Source organism: Urocitellus parryii, chromosome 11 (genome assembly GCF_045843805.1).
Source record: "Urocitellus parryii isolate mUroPar1 chromosome 11, mUroPar1.hap1, whole genome shotgun sequence".
NCBI lineage: Eukaryota > Metazoa > Chordata > Mammalia > Rodentia > Sciuridae > Urocitellus > Urocitellus parryii.
Genome location: NC_135541.1, coordinates 41,699,719 through 41,711,759, shown reverse-complemented (window position 1 = coordinate 41,711,759; position 12,041 = coordinate 41,699,719). Strand labels below are relative to the sequence as shown.

General features: G+C 40.5%; 1 protein-coding gene across 4 annotated transcripts in view; it reads right to left on the bottom strand.

Moving 5' to 3' along the window:
* The window catches only part of Fggy (FGGY carbohydrate kinase domain containing), a 394,333-nt gene extending 392,955 nt beyond the window's left edge, over positions 1-1,378 (bottom strand). For 3 of the 4 annotated variants that reach the window (XM_026382510.2, XM_026382499.2, XM_026382516.2), the window contains exon 1: positions 1,282-1,378. The gene's annotated coding sequence lies outside the window, so the exon portion shown is untranslated. The remainder of the gene's footprint in view (positions 1-1,281) is intronic. The other variant, XM_077790973.1, reaches the window with a different exon arrangement.
* Positions 1,379-12,041: the final 10,663 nt, after the last annotated feature.

The window sequence follows — 12,041 nt, the reverse complement described above, 5'->3', positions numbered from 1 at the left end:
GCCGGGTCTCCTCCCAGTAAATTTCTTAACTTTATCCAGAAACACACAGAGCCCCACCCTCTAGCTTATTCCTTCTCCCAATACACATTTTGACTTCCAAATCCATCCAGGGAGGCTCCCAACCACCTCCCCCTCAAAATCAATCTTCAAGTCATTCTCACTCTCACTGTTCTGTCCCCCAAATCCTCCTCCTTGTGAGCCTCCAAATAGGGTGCTCTCTTCAGCTAGGCCCTCCAACACCCGGGCCAGTGGCCTTCAGGTCAAGAACTAGGCATGAAGACCACATCAACAAGAGACTTCCAAAAGGCAGAAAGCAGCAGTCATCTGACTGGAAGACTGCTAATATCTTTAAGAAGATATTGGGACATAATACTTAGTGGATAGGAAAAAGGAGAAAAGCAAGCAAAAACAAAACAAAGCAAAACCTCCCATTTAAATCCATCCACAAACTAAGAGAAGATGTTTCTTCTTTCTTACTGATTTGCAATTCAAAAGCACAATCACTTCAAGCCTTCCAAACTCACACTTTAAAACTTAACCTAAGATGACTGCCCTATCATATCTTGGTCATGACTGACCCTTTCATTTAGGGAAGAAATGAGTGTGAAAACCTAAGAAGTGCTTTCATGGAAAAGAGCCAACGAATGGGGAAATTCGCTATTATGCATAATGTCATTCCTTAAACAGAAGGAAATTAATGAAAATGAAAAGGTCCCCCCTAAGCCTTTCCGTCCCAGATCTGTACCCAACATCATTATCCTACCTAAAACTAAGTACACCTCAAACAGTTTCACCAGCAGCTGGAAGCTCCAAAGCTACAAACAGCACTGGCCTTAAAAATTACTAGGTGGCCAAACTTGAGTTAGAAAATTCCAAAAACCCTAAAACTGGGGGTTGTAGGGGAAAGAGAGTAACTGAACACGATTCACTGGACAGTGATCAGAGAGGAAGGACCCTGGGTTCCTGTCATCTCCAGGGTAGCCTCGGTGATGCAGCTAAGGCCGACCCTTCCCCTGAGTGGCCAGACGCCTCATCCAGGAGAGGACACAACGAATTCTACAGCGTCTTTCAGAGCCAATGGTCTGGATGGGATGAGCCTTAGGTGGCCGGAAGAGGTGGACAAAGGAGGCAAGCACCAAGGGATGTACTGGAGGGAAGCACCCACCCGGTGCACTGACAGGTTGGGGAACCGTCTTCCTGGACGTGCGCGCTGACAGCCTGCGCGCTTGCAAAAGCCCCTGGTGCCCACGTGGAACTGAGGAGGGGGGGGGGGTCACTTACTTGTCCAATCTGAAATTACATTCTACCTAGTGGGGCCTGCGCACTGCCGCGCCGAGCAGCACCGAACTCTGCCAGGGCTGTCCCCGCACGGGCTGCAGCCCCGCCCCGCACCGGCTCCGGCCCCGCCCCTGCCCCCGCCGGTCGCGGCCCCTGTAAGACGCACCCCCATTGGCCCTTTGAATCTTGCTGGGATTGGTCAGGGTCTGCCGGCCCCGCCTCCCAGCCCCTAGGATTGACTCGCCGGGCTAGCCCAACCCAGCAGCCAGACGGTGACAGCACCACAGCCTAGTCCTGGCTCTTCTAGCGTTCCCTTGTTTTAAAGGCACCAAGAGGCCCTGGGTCAGCTCGGGCTGCCAGCGTCTCTGTCTGGGAGTTCCTCTTGCGGAATGCACCCAGGCAAACTCTCCGCAGCCGGTGATGGGTGTGTCAAATGTGTTTCCTAAAAACTCAGCTCCTTAGGAGCCCAGGACCTTGATGGAGCATCAGGTCTGTTGTGTAGGCTGGTGTAAATAATAGTGAAAACGGCTGAATGCTTACAATTCTTCAATGCTGACTTTGTGCCAGCTCTTGTTCCTGATGCTTTAGAGGAATTTACTTATCTTATCCTGGGGCTCACCCTCTGAAGTAGGGATGACATTCTGTGAATCTAAAAGATGGATGGGTCCCTACTTTTGAGGGATTTACAGTCTGGAGGGTACCAGACACACCGACCTTATTTAATACTCACACACCTTACTTTTCCAGTAAGTGACATGGCTAAAGCCAAGGGATTAGCTCACTATCTTTGCATTTCATTTCTTTTAGAAATTTTGGTTTGGGATCATTTTCTTTATTTCCTACCATGATTGTTCACCTTTCATTTCCAACAGCTATCCAAAGAACTAGATGGAGACTCTGGGAACTGCTACTCAGCACGGTTCGATTTGTGTGTACTATCAGAATAATATTAAAAGTTTTTCCAAAGCATTGTGGAGAACAAATGAATAATAGATATGAAAACATTTTGCAAGTGTTTGATGCTGAATATAAGATATGCTTCCAGCTCTTCCTTAGTATGTCCCAAGAATGGAATATGCTGGTTGCCTCATGGTCTATGGCAGGGGATCTCATCTTGGATAGACTTGAATCAGCACAGATTTACTGTCTGGCCTCTATGGATAGCTCTGTTTTTAGGCCTTTATGTATCTGAATTTTTAGTTCTTTTCTCTTATTATCATACTATCAATACCAACAAAAGCATAATTGCTAGGGCTCTAGCGATCATTGTGGACCATGAAAGGACTTCAGGAATAAAAGCCACACATGACAACCAGATGAGAGGACTTGATTTCCTAATGCCATGCAGCACCAAACCAGACCCAATACCCAACTGCCCATTTCCAGACCTCTGCATCAAAGAAATATTTTTTTTCCTCTGTAAGACACTTTTATATTGTGTTTTCTATCATGTAGGACCAAACCTATGCATAACTGATTTATGTTCCTTGCCTCTTCTAACACTTACAGCAACCTTATAAAGTGATACTTGCAGAAACAAGCCCAAAAAGTATAAATAACCTGCTCAAGATCATCCAGCTAAGTGGCCAAGATGAAATTCTAACTTGGGTCTAAAGCCAGTTCACATTTTATTTCTGATAGACTGTCTATTCAGAATGAGTGAATGGGAATCAATCTAACAAAAAGGTGAAGGACCTCTACAGTGAAAATTATAGACCAGTAAAGAAAGAAATCAAAGAAGACCTCAGAAGATGGAAAACTTCCCATCCTCCTGGATAAGCAGAATTAATATTGTCAAAATGGCCATACTACCAAAAGTATTATACAGAATTAATGCAATTCCTATTGAAATCCCAATGACATTCTTCAAAGAACTAGAAAAAGCAATCATGAAATCCATTTGGAAAAATAAGCAACCCAGAATAGGCAAAGAAATCCTTAGCAAGAAGAGTGAAGCAGGAGGCATCACAATACCATACCTTAAACTATACTACAGATTAGCTATTGTTAATTGTGCTGCTATATAAATTGATGTGGCTGTGTCCCTGTAGTATGCTGTTTTTAAGTCCTTTGGGAATAGATTGAGGAGAGGGGTAGCTGGGTCAAATGGTGGTTCCTTTCTCAATTTTCCAAGAAATCTCCATACTGCTTTCATATTGGCTGCACCAATTTGCAGTCCCACCAGCAGTGTCTGAGTGTACCTTTTCCCCCATGTGGTCACCAATACTTATTGTTGTTTGTATGCATAATAGCTGCCATTCTGACTGGAGTGAGATGAAATCTTAGAATGTTTTTGATTTGCATTTCTCTAATTGCTAGTGATGATGAACATTTTTTTCATGTATTTATTGATTGATTGTACATCATTTTCTAAGAAGTGTCTCTTCAGGTCCTTGGGTTATTTGTTGTTTTGGTTTTTAGCTTTTTGAGTTCTTTATATACCCTAGAGATTAGTGCTCTATCTTTGTGAGGGGTAAAGATTTGCTCCCAAGATATAGTCCTTCTATTCACCCACAGATTGTTTCTTTTGCTGAGAAAAAAACTTTTTAGTTTGAATCCATCCTATTTGTTGATTCCTGATTTTAATTCTTTTGCCACAGAAGTCTTATTAAGGAAGTTGGGGCCTAATCCCACATGATGGAGCTAAGGGCCTACTTTTTCTTCTATTAGATGCAGGGTCTCCGGTTATATTCCTAAGTTCTTGATCCATTTTGAGTTGAGTTACCTAGATGCCCTTCAATAAATGAATGGATTTTTTAAAATGTGGCATATATACATGGCAATAAAAGAGAATAAAATCATGGCATTTGCAGGTAAATGGATGGAGTTGGAGAATATCATGCTAAATGAAGTTAGCCAATCCCAAAAAACCAAATGTTGAATGTTTTCTCTGATATAAGGAGGCTGATTCATAGAGGGGTAGAGAGAGGGAACATAGAGGAATAGATGAACTCTAGATAGAGAAGAGGGGTTGGAGGGGAAGGAAGGAGGCATGGGGTTATTAATGATGGTGGAATGTGATGATCATTATTATCCAAAGTATAGGTATGAAGACACGAATTGGTGTGAATATACTGTGTATACAACCAGAGATATGAAAAATTGTGCTATATATGTATAATATGAATTGTAATATATTCCACTGTCATATATAAATAAAAATTTAAAAAAATAACTATACTACAGAGCCATAGTGACAAAAAAAGACATGGTATTGGCACTGAAACAAACATGTAGACCGATGATACAGAATAGAAGACACAAACACACATAAATACAGTTATCTCATGCTAGACAAAGGCACCAAAAACATTCACTGGAAAAAGGATAGCCTATTCAACAAATGATTCTGGGAAAATTGAAAATCCACATGTAACAAAATGAAATTAAACCTCTATCTCTCACCCTGCATAAAACTCAACTCAAAGTGGATCAAAGACTTAAGCACTAGACCAGAGACCTTGCGCATAACAAAAGAAAAAGTAGGCCTAACTTCACCATGTTGGCCTAGTATTTGGTTACTCTTGAAGCACAAGAAGTAAAATCAAGGATCAATAAATGGGATGGATTCAAACAAAGAAACTTCTTCTCAACAAAGGAAACAATAACATGAAGAGAGAATGGGAGAAAATCTTTACCACATTCAACTCAGATAGGGCATTAATCTCTAAGATATATAAAGAACTCAAAAAATTTAACACACACACACACAAAAAAAATAAAATAAATAAAAAATAAAATAAATAACCCAGAGAATAAATGGGCTAAGGAACTTAACAGACTCTTCACAAAATATTAAATACAATCAATCAACAAATATTTGAACAAATGTTCAATTTCTCTAGCAATTAAAGAAATGCAAATCAGAACTACTCTAAGATTTCATCTCACTCCTGTTAGAATGGCAATTATGAAGAATACAAGCAACAATAAATGTTGACAAGGTTGAGGGAAAAGGCACACTCACACATTGTTGGTGGGAATGCAAACTGGTGCAACCATTGTGGAAAGAAGTATGGAGATTCCTCAGAAAACTTGGAATAGAACCACCATTTGACCCAGCTATCCCATTCCTCAGTTTATATCCAAAGGACTTAAAATCAGTAACTACAATGATGCAGCCACATCAATGTATATAACAGTTCAACTCACAATAGCTCAACTATGGAACCAACATAGGTGTCCTTCAACAGTTGAATGGTTAAAGAAAATTTGGTATATACACACAATCTAATATTACTCGGCTTTAAAGAAGAATGAAATTATGGCATTTGCTGGTAAATGGATGGAGCTGGAGAATATATCGCTAAGTGAAACAAGCTAATCCAGAAAACCAAATGCCAAATGTTTTTTCTGATAAGCAGATGCTAATTACAATAAGGGGGCGGTGCTATGGAAGAATAGAGTTACTTTGGATTAGGTAGAGGGAAGTGAAGGGAGGGAGTGGGAATGAGGGTAGGAAGGATAGTAGAATGAATCAGGCATTATTACTCTATGCATATACATGACTATAGGACTAGTATGATTCTACATCATGTATAGTCAGAAGAATGAGAAATTATACTTCATTTATGTAAAAAAAATGAATCAATCAATTTTTTCCAGTTACCTCTATTCCATTCACCTACTCCAGCAGGTGGCAAACTTTCTGTAAAGGACCAGATAGATAGTAAATATTTTAGACTTTGTAAGCCAGTTTCCATTGCACTTACTCAACTCTCCATTGTGGTATAAAAGCAGCCATAGAAAATAATGAATAGGAAAAACTAAGTTTCAATAAAGCTTTATTTACAAAAGCAGGCAATGGACTGATGAGACATACGGACCTTAGTCTACCAGTCCTGGATTATTCTGTTCTAATATTTCAACAAAAAAGTGCACTGGGAACACATTTCAGAAAGTGGCGCTATTGTGACATTGCAGGCACACTCACACTGTTGCCTAACATAAAGGTGAATGACAGTGTGATTTGGAAGAAATACCTAGCAGATAATCATGAGGTCTGAGCTGTGAGCTCATGTCTGCCACTGCTATGATTTGAATGTCCCCCAAAAGCATGTTTTTGAAACTTAATACCCAATGCAACAGTGTTGGTAGGTAGGACCTATTTAGTAAGTAGGCCATGAGAATTCTGCCCTCATGAATAAATTAATGTTGTAGTCTCAGTAATGGTTTGTTATGAGGCAAGCCTTACCCTTTGTCTTCTCTCACCCTCTCTCCTTTCAGCATGGGATGAAGGAGCAAGAAGCCCTTGCCAGATGTTATTGCGTTAATATTGGATGTCCCTGCCTTCAAAACAGTGAGAAATGAATTTCTGTTCATTATAAGTTACCCATTGTCCAGTACTCTAGTGCAGCACAGAAAGGAGTAAGACAGCCACTGAAATCAGATCAATATCCTGGACCACCACCTCCAATGGCCCCAGTCTCTCTCTTCATATACAATAAGTACAAATAATAATGCAAATGTTATCTGTACTTCTCTCCTTTCCAGGGAACTAAGAAAAGATGATATATGTAATCACATTTTGAAAAGTTATAAATGCTATTCAATCATATGTACATTGTTTGATGTTAGGCTGGGCCATATATCATCCTCTGTATCCTCCAGTTCTCTGTCCTTACCCCTCTCATAAAACATAGCAAATGCCTTGTGACTTACCCCTTTTCCTCCTCCCCAAATCTACCTAAAGGGTTACTGTATTGCATTTGATTATAAGACTTGATTATTGAAAAGTCTAGACATCACTCAGGGTCATTGTTGGGCAGCATGGGGATCATGCAGTGTCATTGTGCACTAAGCACACCATGAGTCACACCAGCAAAGCAATATGTCCGAATTAAGCAAGACAGAAGAAGCTAGGTTGTGAAAACCCGGAACCAGCTGAACTGGAGGTTTGTGTAATTTCCTTCCTGCTCATAGATGGTTCTGTGCAGCTTCGGGAGGCAGAGATGAGACCTGGTGCTCTCCATAGTGAGCTGTGGAAGCCAGGTGCATTCTCTGAAACTTTCCTCCTATATCAGCAACCTGCCTCCTCACTGCAGAAAAGAAACATTTTCCCAGAGATTCTTAGAGTCATGGCAAGAAATAGGTATCAGTATTTATTTGTTTGTGCTTCACTTATTCATTCATACATTTATGTTTTCATTCAGTTGACAAAGAGTTGCTGAATGCCGACTTTTCTAAGCATCAGAGAGACAGTGCTGAGATGAATAGACATTGGCCCTGTTTTCACAAAAGAGCAGACATTAAGAATCAGTGATTCTGAGAAAACAGATTCTGTAAATACATTGATTTTGATTTCATCCATGCTGTTTTTATCACAGCTATTGTACAGATAGGGAAGCTGAGGCTTAAAGAAAGTCAGTAATGGGCTTAGGGTCATACCACTAGCAAGTTTGGAGCAGACTGTAGACTGTATTTCTTGCAGGACTCCACACTGCATAATACACACCTAGAGGTGAGGGCTCCCACCCTGGCACACTCTATGCCTCCCTTAGCCTGCCATGTCCTTCATTCTTCTCCTTTTGGATTTCTATTCTACCATTGTCATCAAGTTGAGGATCTACATCCTGTGTGAAATTCTCCTTCCATTTGAGTCCTCAGAAAAATCTCTTTTCTTCTATATTCTTGCAATAATAATCAAAAATTGCTCCTCTGGAACTGAACTGAGGATCTTTGTCAAGTGAATTTTCCCTTTGACATGCTTGACCCGGTAGGTAGCCTTATTCAAAGTCCTTCAGGCAGCACAAGGTCATTACAGCCAGACATGCCTTGTTTTTTTTCTCCCAGTTGATTGCTCATTTGATCTGGAGACATTTCCAAACTTATTTGAAGTTTAGTTTCACCTTAGAGAAAAATAGTACTTGTCTCTGAACATCGTACTTTAAACATTTGTACCAATGCTAAACAGGCAGTAAGTGCTCAGTACTTCTTTGTCTTCTACCCAATTCCATTTCCTAGATCAGAAGTTTCTGAAGGCAAAAGCCCTGACTTCTACTTTGTAATCTCAGCAATGAGCAGAGTGCTCTGTAATGGCAGGTACATAACTGGTGACAACCCTTATTTAGGTAGGGCCCTTACTTGGTCCCTCATTACTATTCAGATTTGTTTTCTTTGATCTTTCTTTTTTTCTTTCTTCCACAATTTAGATTCCCCTCAGTTTCCCCTTAAATTGATTCTCTGGCAGGAATGGGTGCCAATGCATGCACACACACACCTCCCTCTCCCCCATCTCTCCTAAATCTACACTATCATACCTGGAGGAAAATAACTAAAATAGTTTACTGGAGACCAAGCAGATGATCAAGAAGGGGAAACCACTGACTAGAAGAGCTGACTGAGCCCCCACTTTGATGACCCTGAACCACATTTTATCACTAATTTTCACACCCTCCATCTCTAAGGTTACCATTAGTTCATTTCCAAAATTGGGGAAATGTTTCAGCTTGCTTTATTACTTGCCTGCCATTTATTACTTGCCCTCTGTCTACCTGCATGACTACCTTCATCTCTCCACTCAAAAAAATATATATTAAGTGGGAAAGGGAAAGAAAAACTGAATTAACACTTGCTAAGCTCTATACTCTGGACCTTCATGTACAGTGTCTGGGCTATCTCTCCCAACCACCCACATGAGTGGGTAGGGATCATTACTAAAGAAACAGAGACTTCCAAAGGTTGAGCAACTTGCCCAAGGTCATCTATCACAAGACACTACAAGTTAAACTGCTGAAGAGGGAGTTTCTGCTGAGCTGCTGAGGTGGGTGGCTTGTATTGGATGTGAAGGCTTCAAATGAGTGTAAATCCTGCTAATCCCACTGGCTTCAACCTGCAGCACCCATTTCTCTTCTAGGTCTAAACTGCTCTCCCACTCTTCCCTTGGAACCATCAAAACTAGTTATTTGCCATTTGTATCCGCCACCCCCCATGCCACCTGATCACAATCCCACAACCTCTTGACCATGAGTCATTTTAATAAAAGTGCAAACTTTGTGATGAGCCATGACAAGGACATGCTGCCCTAAACCCCAACATGTGTTTTTTCGTAATGAGGCAACAGGTGGCAGAAGTGAGTCCAAGACCATGTCAGGATGACAAGGCAGTCTCTAACTGGGACTTGTGAAAAGGCACAGACGAGAAGGTCTGCTGGGAAAGCATGCTCAATGCCTTCAAGACTGAGTCAAAAAGGAGACTTCTGGAGCCCAAGCAGCACATGGACTTCAGATATCTGATGACGATCATGAAACACTGTGGAATCATGTCACTTCCAAATGGCAGTCTTCAGACTGGATTCTACAGGAAGGGCATGCACAGCCCAAATAGACATTTGGGCCTTCCAAAATATGCCTTTCCCCTACAAAGTTGTTCTCTGCTCCAAGGCCAGATGGGGGAACCAGTGGGACTGAAATCCCATTACTACTCTGCTGGCCAGCTCCTATGCTTTTGACACTCCTGCCCTACCAGAGAGGGCAACTTTCTCTAATTTGCACAAAGCACAGAATAGCATAGTATAGCTTTGCCCTTCCCACCAGCCCTATTCAAATACATAGACACATATACACAAATCCATACAAGCATACCCACAGATGCACATATATAAGCACAGGCATATATACATATTTGCACACACATGTAGGCACATATACATGTAGTACATTAGTTTTTCTGTTACTATAACAAAATACCTGAGACTGAGTACTTTATGAAGTCCCAGCTATGTTACAACATGGAAGAGAAGTGGAAAGGGCAACAACTCGCGTAGAAGGCAACTAGTGTGTGGAGTTGCATTGCTTTATAACAACCCGCCCTCATGAGATCTAACTCACTCAAGGAGACCATCATCAACGGCTCCTAAGGGCAACAATACCCGTGACCTAATCATTTCCCACAAGACCCCACTTCTTAAGGGTTCTACCATCTCTCAAAGTCACCATAATGGAGACCAAGCTTCCAGCACCCGAACCCTTGGAGAACACTCTCAAGTCACATCCAAATCTCAGCACTACAGCATACAGACACACATACAAACACAAAACACACAAACATACAAACTCACATGTACTACACATATACAAACTAAGCCACAATGTCACACACAGAATAGAGACACAGGCACAGATATAGTTATACAGATACATAATAAACACACTGACACACAAACCACAAAAATGTATGTACACACCCAAACATACATTCACACACACATATATACATACTCACACTTAGCTAATACATTACACACAGAGAGAGACAAAGCACACTCATGTACAGTTACATGTGCACATGGACTTATAGACCACACAGGTGATACACACATACAGACTTATACATACATGCATCTCTAACCAGAACACTACTTTCATCAATTTTACATGACAAATTGTTATAAAAAATTAGTTAGCAAATGTTTCTCTACTTAAGGAGAAAGAAGAGAAAAAATAAATTCATCCCTTTCAAAGATTCATTTTTCACTCATTGATCAAAAATTTGAAGACAATCTATAGTAATAAAATGGTAGTGAGAGGAAAAGTATACCCAGGTATGATAGGACAGGCCTTTCTATGATCTAAGTCTTAGAATTAATTTGATTTTGGTTTATATCATGAAAAAAATGACTTTAAATGCTGCTATATAATATATAAAACTGGACATGTTTGATCATATATTCTCAAATATTTGCAAATATTTCTCCTTCACAACAGATGATATTGTAGGACAGGTGAAGCTGAGCCATAGTTTCAATGCCTGATTGCAAAAACTTGGCTGTTATTCTGGTACAAAGTGACTCGACAACTACAGTCTTTGATACCTTAGTCAACAAACTACCTATGGACCTCTGGGGAACTTTCACTGTTACCTTCTAGTAAATTAAAAAATATATATATTTATATAGCACCAGCATCAGATTTTGTGAATTGGTACCAGTGACTTGTCAGAAAATTTCCAAGAAAATAAATGCCTTATTTTAAGAAGTGTTGCATTCCCCAACTCTCTTGATCGCTCATTTGATGATGTTGTGAAGAAAAAAAACTGATTAAAAACTGAGTTGAAAAGTGCTTCAGAAGAGGTAGACAATCTAGAATGTAAAAAAGTCCAATACCTTAACCAATGTATTATTTTGCTATATTTTTCTTTTTTTACATATATACAAAATCAATACACGACTTTACAAAGTGTGTTTGAATAAGTCTAAAAGAAGTCATCTTAATATCCTGAACTTAAAACAAAAAACTTGAAGTAGTAAGAAAACATTGATCCATGGCTTATTGGCAATGGATTTTCTATCTTAGTTCATCCGGTGGAGTCTTAATTTTGACAAATATGGCGGTGAAAACTGATGCCTCCTCCAGCCCAGCTCTTTCTTCTGTTTCTCTAAACTTTTGTGAGACTAAAGACAAATAAATGGTCCTCCTCCTACAAGGGTGAGGTGGGGGTGCAGGGGGGGTTCTATGTACAGGATCAATGCCAAAGCCATCCCCTCCACAAATCTCACAGTAGTCTCATGGGGAGTGTGTTAGTCTGTTTTTCATTGCTGTGACCAAGGACAAGACAAGAACAACTTAGAGGAGAAAAGTTTATTTTTAGCTCACCATTTCAGAGATCCAGTCTATATTCATGGACTCCATCACTTTGGGCCCCAGGTGAGGCAGAGGATAACTAGTCAGTGACTTAAGCCAGGGTACAGCCCAGTGACTCCCCTTCTCCAGTCATGCCAACCTGTCTGCAGCTACCACCCAGTCAGTCAATCCTCGTTTGGTTAT